Below are 13569 nucleotides of genomic sequence, written 5' to 3' on the forward strand. Positions count from 1 at the left end.
TATATATTTGTATTTCATAAAACTACAATTTTCTTGACACAATAAAAATATATATTTACCTAACATTAAGGAAATTGCATTGGCTCTACTCAATATCAAAATCAGTCAAAAAATTGCGGATAAATTCGAAAGACCGAAGTCGTGCGGTACTTACCATATAACGTTTGTTATAGATTTTCTTTTCAAAATATTGTACCTTCTCAAAATGTCATCAAGTTCTAGAAAACAAATTTTTTGACGTTTTAAATCTGTATAATGAATAGCTTTCTATAGATAGATTTCTATAGATTCTATAGATTCTATGATAATTTCCTATACCTAATAAGTGTGGTCTCATCAACAATATTCGGTAGATATCGTGAAATAAAGGCTAGAATTGACAATAGGCAAACTTTAAAGACCAATTTTTAGTTTTAAAATAACCAAATTATCTTTTTTTTAAGAACTAACAAATGTAAGTAAGGTCTTCCGATTGATTGAGGCCTGGCTGCAACACCTCCTCAAAAATATTTCTAGATATAAAAATTAGAATGCCAATAAAGTGAAATTAAGAATTTGGACTTAAAGATTAAGACAATAATCATCTCTTCTTCCGCAAATTTGTTCTATAACTCTCTGAGATGAGTAAAAAAAAATACCTCCGAGTCTATGAATTGTTTTATTTTTATTAGTTTTCGGTATTTCTTAGTACAACGTTCACAAACATTAACCCAAAACATCCACATAAAATAGGCCATAGCTAAGCACCAAATTAAGATATAAAACTGTAATTYGGTACATAATGGAAAAGTGGGCATGGCCYCGCCCTCTAATAACTTTAATGTTAATATCTCCTAATCCACAAAACTTACAATAAACAAATTMGTCCAACATTAATACTATAAGTAGGGGTTACCGACAATGTGAAAATGGATGAAATCGAAATATAACCCCTCTTCCCCCCCACTCCACCCCACTCCCCATATAACGGCACTGCTAAAAGCGCGATAAATCAAAACTAATTACGCCAGAAAAATTAAATTTTTTCTCCGAAATGGTATGAGAAGGGTTTACGAGAATCGGTGAAAAAATTGGATGAWGGGCGTGGCACCGCCCACTTTTTKGKGAAATCACATATCTCGGGATCCGATCGACCGATTTCGACCAAATTTCGTACGATACTTTSTACTCATATTYCCTAACTGTTTARGCTCCTAGGTMCCGAATATTTGAACCCCACTACTTATAGTTCACTTTTGATCGAAAATTTCGGTCAATGTGTGAGATATATTTACACAACATTCATTGAATTTTGATCTCGTGGTTGACATTGTACACCTTAAAGGGCGCCTTACCCAGGCTGTGATKATTGCAAGTTGCAAGAGTATAAAGTGTTCGGTTGCACCCGAACTTTGCCCTTCCYTGCTTTTTTGTATTWTGTTTGTTTTGATTGTACACGAAAACCGTGGAGAGTCGATTCCGCGATATTGGAAGCAACTCGGATTGAAATTATATAAACAAGAAAAATTGTYGTATTTGGGACGAAGGCTAACCTGAAGAGTTTMRTCCAGAAAAACAAYGGTTTGGTATGGCTTGTGCGCCGGTGGAATCATCGGTCCATATTTTTTCAAAAATGATGCTCATAAGAACGTAGCCGGCCACAGAGACCGTTATCGCACCAAGAAAACCGACTATTTGATGCCTGAAATTAAAGTCGTGATTTGGCGACATTTGGTTTCAACAAAACGACGCCACTTCGCACGCAACGCATCAATCACGTTTTGAGACAGTCGATAAGCCACCAAGATCATGAGGGGATATATAAAGTCTAAAGTCAATGYGGACAATCCCGCTTCGATTCAGATCATTAAGCAAAATGTTACGCGTGTCATTCGCCAGTTTCCAGTCGAAATGCTTGAACAATTCATTGAAAATTGAAAGATATAAAAAAATGCTAAATATGAATATAAACAYTCCCCATTAAATTTAAAGTTTCCGTATTTTTCTTTATAAAAATAGGGAACCTCGAAATGAATCACCCTTTAAGTAGTAAGATTAAAGAGGTCTCCTTATCTCCTTATGTGTCTCAGTTTCCTGTTTATCTACAGAGTCGCAGTTTCTCTCATGAAAACCACTAACCTGTATAAATCCAAGATGTTTTAGCGAAGCAGTCTGATTAAGTTTACCTAACGTTACCAARGTAGTGGAAATGAGTGTACGTAGAYGTATACAAAACTATTTTATATTGCCTCATTAAATCAGACTACAAATTAATTGCCAGCAATTTTATCTTGATAGCAAACCAGCAATACTGTGCTGTTACATTTGCAATTAAAATTTATAATCTCATTAGATTAATGCATTAARCTTAGGCTGTAATTTAATAAATGTGACATCAGTGCATTGGCCTGCAAAGGCTTTCGTTTATACAGAGTGCCACAMAAGAAATTTAAATTTGCTTGTCTGTGGCTTTGGTGAAAACTCTCTRTTCCACCTTTTACAAATAAAGGTAGATGCGATAGTAAAATGAGTGKCATCACTTATTATTTGTTCTAAACAATTTTACCTAACGACAATAATATAACATATACGATTACATATGTTGTATTATAGATATTTAAATATAGAAACGTTACACATACAAGAATATGAGAAAATATTTTGAAAAGCTTCACTATAAATAGCCTGAAAAATCTTCAGATTTTAGAAGTCATATTCTCTCTCAACGGAGTACCACGATCACTTTATTCGTCGTGAAAAAACACAAAAAATACCTACCACTAACCGAAAACAAATATGGATACCACAAAATGAGGAGGAGTCATCTGTAGAAGTTCGCGCAAGTGAGGAAAGTTCTCTGATCGCCATTCACTTGGGAGTGGCCAGAAATTATTCTTTTACACGATTTCCGGTCTTTGACCAAGTATCCTCTGGGTAGCCTAAGAGTGAGAAGGCGAAACATCCCCTACATAGGGTTGTGCGCTGGGTTTGAAGAAAACACCCCTATGAAAAATTTACAACAGCCTCGGATGAGAGAAAAAGAAGACGCGACTGGCGCTCTGTTGTTAACTCGGCTATAGTCGCGTAAGCGCTGTATATGCCAATTCAGAAAAAGAAGAAGAAGATACCCCAAAATCTGCGCCAATTRCTATGGGATAGTATCAGTTGAATTCAGGCCTGGAAAATCAACAACTGACCACATATTCACCATGCACCAAGTCGTGGAAAAGATCCCTGAAAAAAGGACCCACAAACACAAAATCTTTGTTGATTTTAAAGAAAAGATGTATATTAGGTGCAAGGGGGCTAAGGGAGGTATTGACTCGATTTCAAGAAATTTTTGACAGAAACGCTCTTATTGCAAAAATATTCTCCAAATTTCTATACTAAAACTCACAAATTTACCGATATGTGCCACGACCATTCTACAAATTCCGAATGGTCCGATTATGCCCTTCTATGAACTCATCCTTTCGATTTGACCGTTTTTACTCAAGTTACAACTTGCACAGACAGATGGACGTTTTTAGCAAAGCCATTGAGGAATCGAATTACAAATTACCGAATACAAAATTGATTTATATTTAGCTGCTACAAATGTGAAGTAACAAAAACCAACTAATTTGGTTCATGAGAATGGAAAAATTCTCATTCAATGAAAAGTCCTTAATTTCTCTCACCAGCGGTAAGATTTTTGCGAAACCTCATTGAGCTATTAACGCTATATGGAATTATCACATTTAATCTTATTGATATATAGCTATTACTGATATAATCGTTAACAGTATAAAGACGCGAATATGATAAGTGTTAGAAGGAAAAGTTTTGGTGAAAAATGCATATCTACAATATTCCAGTAAGATACCTCAAACATTTAATGTGCATACTGTATAAAAGCAGCCATAAACTCAAACATCATGTTCAAGAAAAAATGTCCTGATGTGGAATAGTTTAAGAAGAGAATACCATCTACAAAAATATGTTTCAGTATTTTCATTATTGCTTTATTTATCTATTGCAACGACAATTCTGATGCTGACACGCTAAATGTAATAGCCTGAATAAAAAGTAAGAATCGGTGTAGTGAGACTACACATCATTCCGCCATACAGAGAAAAAACGTAATGCGCACTTAGATAGCGTTCAGTGCACACTGAAGGCGCCATTGCTTCTGTATACCAGAATATTGTTGAAGAGCCGACATCGCGGACAACAACTGGTGCTGTGCTCATCAACTTATTGATCAAGATTTTGTGGAAGAGTCTTGGTTTGCAGTGTTACAAAAATCAAATTGTGCAAAAATTGAAGCCAAACGACCATTGAACGCGTTGCACTTTTGGTTAACGCGCCAAAACTCAAATCAAATTTTCGCATTTAAAGTAAACAGTAAGCAAGCCATTGTTGAGTCGCCGTAACATTCACAAAAAGTCTATTTTAGGTGTGCTCTATAGGCAGAGGGTATCACTGATCTATATTTCTCCAAAAATTAAGCCGACCATAATGTTATAGCTAATGAGAAATGTTGATGTGCACTACCTTTGGTTGCAACAAATCGGCCAGGAAACTTTTGCGATGTGGCCTCCAAGATCGTGCGATTTAARACCACCATTTTTTCTGTTATGTGAAGCCACTTTTCAACGCAGATAAATGTGATATTGGCATTATGGAAGAAAACATTTGACGAGTAATTTCTTGCATACAGTCGCAATTGCTGTAAAAAGGTCGAAAGTTGGGCTTAATATAARTGCGCAATTAAAGTGACGAAGTTGTGATGGGCGAGCGAAACAATCTCAAAAACACTCTAACTAACTGTTAATTACCAGCAACAACACAAAATCGCAAATCACACACGCAATCGCAAGATTCGTATACCACAGGTAAAATTGCAATCAAGAAATTCGCCAACAACATTTTTTGCGTGTGTCCGCAAATCATCGCTAATTTAGAAATGTCAACAAAATGTCTAGATAAGCAAACAAGCAGACAAAATCAGCAACAAGATGAACTTCTGCCAATTACGACGCATAAAAATTGCTGAGCCACATTTTGTGCAAAACTTTGCTGATTTCTTTGAAATTCATAAGAGGCAGCTTGTGGTGCTCCACACACCTTGCGCCAAGCTTTTGTTGTAAGCAACGTAATTTTAGATGCCACAATCAAAGCACCTACACTGGGCAGCGGGCGCGAAATGGCATTTAATTGTGAGCAGTCCCGCACGCCTCTGCAATTGGATACGCTTTTAGGAGTGAAAAATAAACATAATGCACACAACAAAATGGAAACGTATGYAAACACACGTACACGCGTACCAAGAGATGTGGCAAGTGTAAACAATGTCGTTGCACGCTCATTATTTGCACAACAATGCGAGCAAAGTGAAAAGTCCTGCGGCAGGATAGCAAACAGACAGCGAAATACACAGCCACTCAAGCAGTCCGCCGCATAAATAATACAAGTAACGGCGCAGAAAAACAAGATAATGGCGTCTTGACGCACAAACAGGTGTTGGTGGACGACTTCCTGTCCTACTGCTACCCTGACTACATAGCGTTACGCGTTTTTTTTTTTTGTTTGTTTTTTTTTTGTTTTTTTCCTTTATAGCCTCAGGAGGTGTGGCGCCACTCGCCTAAGCCAATAATTTCTGTCATTGCAATATTGCCAAGTAAACACGCCGCTGACAAATACTTAAGCAAGAGCAAAGCAAATAATGTGGCCAGCACTCAAACAAGCCCACTGGCAAATATTGATGGAAAATATGGTGAATGCTCAGCGTAAAATCTATGGAGAATGCATAGCATTAATCATATGCGTGTTAAATATTCAAAGTGTGCACCGCGCTTTACATATTTAAAGGCGCCCGAATGATTTGCGTTTAAATTTATGCATACGCAACAGCAAAATCACAAGCGCAAGCGGAATATGCAAGGCGTCAAGTCGCAAGAGGCTACACGCGCAACAGCTGTCACTTATTGGCGTGAGTTGGTTAAAGGCGACATGAAGAAACTTCTTATAGCCTCTTTCACGTGAGTGACAAAGCAGCTGTGGCAACAAAATGTACGAAATGCTGCTTTGTTTTGGCGAAAACGAAAGCTATCAAGGGTGTCAGCGATTTTCATGATCTTCAGCGTGCTGCAGMTGACAGTGGGGAGATTACATGCCACAATATGGACACTGAGTGGTGATTCCCTGTGCTAATGCTAATTGATTTAGGATTTGCGTTTACTAATAGATAACTACAAATACATATATGTATATGTGTGTATGTGTATTTTGAGATAAGCGCTGKCGTTAATAATAAAGTGTTAACTGAGAGTGTCTATGGCAGCAAGCTGATGGTGGTGATGAAGAGTACTTTATGGTATGATATGTAACCTAATTTTTATTGTAAGCTACAAWATAATAAACTTAAAAGCTAATTATATTGATTAAATTAAATATTCATATGCTTAGTTCCCACTCACCTTTAAGTGGACAGCACTTTTGTATGCCACAGCAATTTGTTTTCGGAAAAAGTGTATTACAATATGTTAGCGCTGCTTATAAATCTTTTTCTCGCCTTTTCACTCTCCTTATCGCCTSTATAGTAAAAAATATACACACCCACTTCGCTGTTAGCGCGGAGGGCAATTGTTTAGTTATGAAAAAAAAATTGTTTACGTTTGTTTTGCTTCAAATTTATTCAGCAAATTGTTTTAATATACAGAATTGTCTTTTATTTGGTTTGCTTTCGTTTGCGTTGCGTATCCGCTGGCTGTGGAAGTTCAGCGTTGTTTGCAACAGCGAGGTAGTACATTGACTGAGTTGATTGCGTATTTGCAAATTTACTTCTTCATACACTCTGTTATTGTTGTTTTGGTATACATCACTTTCACTTTACTTCACGCAMCTAGTATACACACAAATATAAACAAACGTAAATGTTAAAATTTGCCTGTGAGCTAACATTACGAGAACAACAGGAGTAACAACAGGACCTTAACAGAAGTATAAAAGTTCGTTTTAGGAAATAAAAATTGGCAGTATTTTAAAATTTATTATTTTTAATTATTTCAAGTAAAGAAATCGTTAGCATTACAGAATGTTTTTCAAAATTGATTGGAATTATTAAAAATGTTAATAATGTGCCAATTTCCTTTGGTACTTTCATTCGTAAGCAACAGCTGGCCGTTGAAGCTCTTCTGCTGTTGCTCATACGCCACAGCTTACCTGTTCAAGGAGTACTATACATTTCACGCTTAACTGCCGTTAACAGCCGAAAGCTCTTTGCTAACATAATGTCATTTATTAAAATGGCCTAAACAGCAAATGTCAGAATGTCAGAGCTCGCTCTCTTGTGATGCTCACTTGAGTTGCCAAGCTAATAATACTTTGAAGTTGTATTATTAATATTATATGACGCCTTCCCGTACAGATTTTTTGTTCTATTTTAATACAATAAACACTGGCCTTCAAACAACTACACAAAATAAATACTTTCATTATATAGAAAGCTTGACTTCTTCAATTTGTCAAGCAGGGACCTAAAATTTTTATTAACGTTAAATAATTATATTCTATTTTTTTTTCTGTATGCATCACTATTATTGCTTGAGAGTTATGCTCTCTTAAATATTTGCCTCAGGGTTATATAATATAAATTTCTAAGTAGAACCTCMTACTCGTATAAATTAATCTCTAATTTACAGGTATTATATGTAGAATATTATAGTGCGTATGTAAGGTAATTGAATATAGTCTGGACTTGAAGCTACAGCCAGAACCGAAAAGAMAATTYAAATTAATTTTTTTTTTTTTTCCACCACTATAGTTGGCATTTATTAGTGTACGAAGGATGCAATGATAACAATGTCCAGGAGCAGCGAATAATGTAAAATTAAATTGTAGGATTTCRCAGAGCAATGCTCCAGTGAACCACCTGGCAGAAGGAGCAATCACTTTCGACTTGGAAATATATGTAAATGTTGATTATAGTGCCGACAAATCTGCAGAATTATGTTGAGCTGGTGGTAAAATAGAATGATCACAATCTCCTCCACCAACTCATTAGCTTTTGGAAGATGAATCTAAACAATTATTGGCTAATATCTAAAGATATAACAACKTTTTATCGATAACGTCATTTGGTGCAACGTTTATTGTACAGAAAAGTTCCATACCCACTTTCAAATTAACATACCTTAATTTTTATCTGTTATACTGAAAAAACCTCTTTCYACCATTCTGAGCATTTTAATAATAAGTTTTGAGTTTTGGAAATTCGATCTTATTTTTATGTACTCAGTTCCTTAGTAGGAGTGTATTCGACATATACAATATAACATAAAAATATATATATAGTGCAATTTCCCGTAACTGTAGCAAAAACTCATGTTTGAAATGTATTATTTGAGTACCAAAAGCTAACAGAAGTTTTAATTTATTAAATATTCTATACTTAACAAAACTTTTTGAATACGTATCTGACAGATATATATAGTATATATATATACAAATTTACATATGTGAATACTCATTACATTTAGTTTCTTTGCTGAAAAAAATTTGTTTATATATTCATTGATTTAAGCCGAGTTTCAAATTAGTMTCTACATGCTTTGAGAGATTGACTTTAGACATACATATTTTGGAAAATGTAATATAAATATAATAAAAATCAATAGAGTAGAATGTACCAATGCGCCTATATTCAAATGATCCTAGCGATAAGTRGCCAGAGGTATATCATCTTCGGATKCGAAATCAGGAACACTTGCATTGRTTTCTAAGAAACCAACTATAAAAAAAAACAATATTTGATGGTTGTGCTTTTAACTTTTTTAACTCAAGAATATTTACCAATTTTACAAACTCTGATCCTGCTGAATAGATTTTTTGTGTTGTAACRTTRAGCTTYTATAAAAACTTTAAAATTGTTTATTATGTCTTGWTCAAGAGGTTGGMAAACYGCAGTTGTATTTTGATCCAAGAAAATTGTTTTAGTATTTGCAAAGTAAATTTGCCTTCCAAGTGATCCCGCATTATTCAAGAACAAAATTACATTTCGATTTTGGAATCGCAGTCATGATTTCACGACTCATCCATGCTTKTTTGTTGGAATTCCAGTCAACTGGCCGTTCGTTTAAGGAAAGATGTTTCTTAATTATATKAATTAAATACAAAAACATTTTATGTTAATTTGTCTTTAATACAGGTCTACAAATGATGATGGTATGACAAGTATACAAAAATGTATATCAATCTTCAACGTTTTCACATTTATGTTTAAGAATATTTTTATTGCAAATATACCATCATATAATTGAATGTATACCTTAGGCACAAAAACGGGTGTCCGGGTCTTCTTATATTTAGTATAACTTATTTTTAAATTTTACAACTATACTATGCAAATGTTATATTTAGCTTACTTCTTAATCTGATATATTTTGTTAAATATTTAACCAATTTTACTCAATATTCACATTTCACTTGATCTGCATATTCGAATCAATGCGATCGCAAACCGATCGATCGGTGAGAACGAACGAATGTATTCGCTACGCCGATAATGCCTACTTAGCACTGATAACATTTAATAATAAAATGCATTAACCTCGATGACAGTGAATATTCACATAATTTATTATTTAATTTAAATTAAATTTAGTAACTCATAAGTGTTGTTATTTCGCTTAACGGTGCAGTTCATAGGGATCAATTGCTGTGGGCCGTCGTACGCCGCCAAATGACGCAGTTGTTGGGATCAAACGTGAGTTGATGTAGAGTTGTAAATAGGCATTTATATGAGAATATTGTCATATAATCGTACTTACCATGCTTCTCATAGCTGATARATTTTATTAAAATTCCTTAAAGAACTATATAAGCATATATATTCATATAAATACATATGTATGTCCTTACATATTCCATTCTTTGCCTATAAATCCTATAAATGCGCTAGTAATTGAATGAGGTACCGTTTCTTTTGCTAATTGACCTACAGTTCATTATATTATATAAATTTCATCAATTAGCAAAATTAAACGAAGAAGGAGCCGCCTTAAAAATTTTAAATATATAATGTTTTTGCTGATTTTCTGTTGACCGTTAATAAAGATTAGAACTTATTTAATTCTTTAGAAAAAAAAATAAAAATTTTGTATCATATTGGAAACAAACAAGCTTTCAAAATACTCATGATTCTCGGAATATTTTTTTATCAAAAGCACACTTGAAATCCCGCCAGTCGTTTTTTCGCTACGTGACGCCAATTGGAGATTGCAAGCGAAGCCAGGTCCTTCCAACGGAGTAAAGGTCTTCCTATGCTTCCCTCAGCGCGGTACTTCGTTGAATACTTTCAGAGCTGGACTGAACGATGGCAATGTCATCGRATATCTCATAGAGCTCATCTTTCCGTCGAATACGATATTCGCCGTGGCCAACGCGTAAATAACCATAAATCTTTCGCAGAACCTTTCTCTCGAAAACTCTCAAGGCCTACTCATCAGATATAGCAGGACGGAAATAAGGAGTGACTTATAGAGATTGGTTTTTGTTCGTCGAGAGAGGACTTTACTTSTCAATTGCCTACTTAGTCCAACGTAGCACCTGTTGGCAAGAGTTATTCAGTATTGGATTTCCAGGCTGACATTGTTGCTGGTGTTTACACTGGTTCCAAGATAGACGAAATTATCGACTTCAAAGTTGTAMCTGTCAACAGTGACGTGAGAGCAAGCCGAGAGCTTGACGACTGTTTGTTTGATAACAGGTAATATTTCTTCTTGCCTTCGTTCCCTGCCAGACGTCTATATAATATCTTTTTTACAATTTGTTTATTAAGAGATTTTATAAGTTTTTTAACAAATTAAAATAAGTAGTTTTCTACACACTATTATTATTCGATGAGCTTTATCTACCTTACGGACTAACCATCACCASACTTTTCTTCTAATGATTCAATCACGTGATGATCGTAAATGTGTTGGACGGGCTGAATAATCCTAACTGAAACCTCATACTATAAGACGTAAGCATTTGCGGGTTAGAAAAATCATACAYTAATAATCCAAATATATTTTTGTACCCCAAAYAGGGTATATTCAGTTTASCACGAAGTTTGTATGTMACACYTAGAAGAAAACTCCTTCTACCGTACGAGGTATATACATAAATACCATATGTAAGTGATCGGCTAGACGATTTAGCCATGACCATGATAAGGCGTTAATATCTGGACACAAGAGTTTTTCATTTGACTTCACAAAGAACTGAAYGAACAGTCTAAGTTTGATTCYTTGCCCAAGCTRATRGATCAGCCAACTAACCTAACCTGACCTTTGGTTTTCAGATATCGTTTCTTTCTCTTTAAKAAGCTGCTCATTTGTCGGAACCGATAGAGTACCATGAATGAATGAATGAATAATGATGAGGAATGCACTGCGACCTTTGGTCTWTTGTGCCGTCTTCCTACTCACATTGACTCGCTTAATGAAGTCCAGTAGACTGCTTGGCGCTAGCGAGGCAATGCGATCCCTATCCGGAAACAACACTYCAAGGGCCTTGGCTCTGCGTCTACAGACTGCTGTGCAGTCGATCAACAGATGCTCCGGAGTTTCAGGCTCCCTGTCGCAGAAACGGCAGTTGACGCAAGCTGATAGGCCCGAAAATATCGATCAATGGCTGAGATATATAATTGAAATTTGTGTGTATCAAAAATGKTTTGAATCGAGTCAATACATCTTTTAGCTCCCATATACCTAACGTAAATATTTTCAAASTTCCGGCTGACTTTATACCGCATATGTATATCGACCAATGTGTGAGTTATCTCAATAAGCTTGAGAGAGAACTTTCTATGATTTCCTAATTGTTTGATATTTGCTGTTTTTCGTTCCGACTTTGAAGCTTGGTGAAGATTCTGAGCTGATGCCAGTCTATTGTTTCGCAATAACGAAATTTTACTTACAGTTATAACATATATATTTTTTTACTTTTTTTGAGTATCGATAAGAGCTTTAAAGTATGAAAGTAAGACGAAATCAATTATAATGAACAATGACAAATTAGTTTGCTTCGAAAACTTTAACATTTTAGACCACACGTGAACTTCAAAAACTATGAACTAAGAAAATCATTTGCGAATTATTTTTAGCTATTTTGGGCAAATTTTWAATCTATGCGATCATATGACCGTATGCATTGTATATAAATTCATGTCTGTGTTCTCGAATTAGTATAAACATTAAAATTTTAAGCTGATGCGTTGTCTTACAATTTTTACGTCAGCTCAAAGCGTTTGGGTAATACCGAAAAACAATAACAAAATGTTTAAGAGATAACGGAAAGGGTGAGCCGAGTGCTCTTTAGAACGGAATATATATTGTATATTATTTCTATTCCAATTTCATTTTCATCAACCTTGACATTAACTTTTATAACTTTGTAAGATTCAGGAAACAAGAAATGATGCAAGCGTGATTGTGATTACATTTCATATAAATACGTATACAATATTTTCTGTAAGAAATATAATTACTTATAGCTAATATCACACACAATAGACCTAAGGTCGCGGTGCATTCCTCATCTTACAATCTAATATTATTTTTAAAATTTTTTTTTTAACTTAGATAGCGACACATATACTCGTATACATATATAGAATGTATGTCTAGAGTGTGCGGTTCGTATCGCAAGTATTGTATGTGCATTCTTAATATAATATAATATATACATATGTATGTATTATACACTACTACACTACTGTACTGTATACCTGTATACATAACTTGGGCTTATAACTTTTTCGCTGATAACAAATTTCTGTGTTATTTTGTTGCAATCAGTTCTTATATTCTAAGTAAATATAAAACTGCGCACTCCTATAAATTATAAATCAGTAACCAAAGTAAAGCTTCTGGCAGGTATTTGTATTTTGTATTTCCCGAAAACTCGCTTAATCACTTCTTGATATTGTCCGCTTTTCAGTTGGTGATAACTGCGAAGATGYTATGGCTAAGCGAATATTATCGGATCTATGAGTCTCTACCAAATATCATTTGAGTGTACGTGAGCAAATCGGAATTTTTGAGAATTGACTGAAGTTGATTCAAAATTATAATCTAGAATTATTATGTCAAAAAATGATCTCATAGATCCGATAATATTATTATTTGATTATAGTTGCCTGCCTGCGATCTYTGTGATAATGCAAATGATTTTAAATTTCCTAAAAATGCAATGTTGAAACGACATAGGAGAAAACATATTTCAAAGAGTATTTGTGGTAGTCCTCTAAAACCGGTCAATGTTGTTTTCCTTGTTCACGAGCTGATAAATTTATCTCACCAATTGTGAGGTGCTGATAACGAAATCAGACCTAATTTTATCATATCACATTGTATTACCATTGTCTTTCCATACAAGTACTTGATTCCGAATATTCACTTTGATTCCGAATATTCACTTTGTATGGCGGCTGTATTCTTGTATGGTAGTCTATCATAGAGTCCTAGGGCGAGAATTTTTTAAAATTACAAAACAGAAAGTTATCTCTTAAACTTATTGAGATGACTCACACATTGGTCGATATACATATGCGGTATAAAG

The 13569-nt window shown here is 34.7% G+C and overlaps 1 protein-coding gene across 1 annotated transcript in view; it reads right to left on the reverse strand.

Annotated features, from left to right (window-relative positions):
* LOC108968372 (synaptotagmin-1) overlaps positions 1 to 6734 on the reverse strand; it is a 21164-nt gene extending 14430 nt beyond the window's left edge. The window contains exon 1 of the mRNA XM_018932364.1: positions 6441 to 6734. The gene's annotated coding sequence lies outside the window, so the exon portion shown is untranslated. The remainder of the gene's footprint in view (positions 1 to 6440) is intronic.
* Between the last annotated feature and the right edge of the window lie 6835 nt (positions 6735 to 13569).

The sequence above is a fragment of the Bactrocera latifrons genome, unplaced genomic scaffold, assembly GCF_001853355.1.
Source record: "Bactrocera latifrons isolate USDA-ARS-PBARC rearing strain unplaced genomic scaffold, ASM185335v1 scaffold_211, whole genome shotgun sequence".
In the NCBI taxonomy this organism is placed as follows: Eukaryota; Metazoa; Arthropoda; class Insecta; order Diptera; family Tephritidae; genus Bactrocera; species Bactrocera latifrons.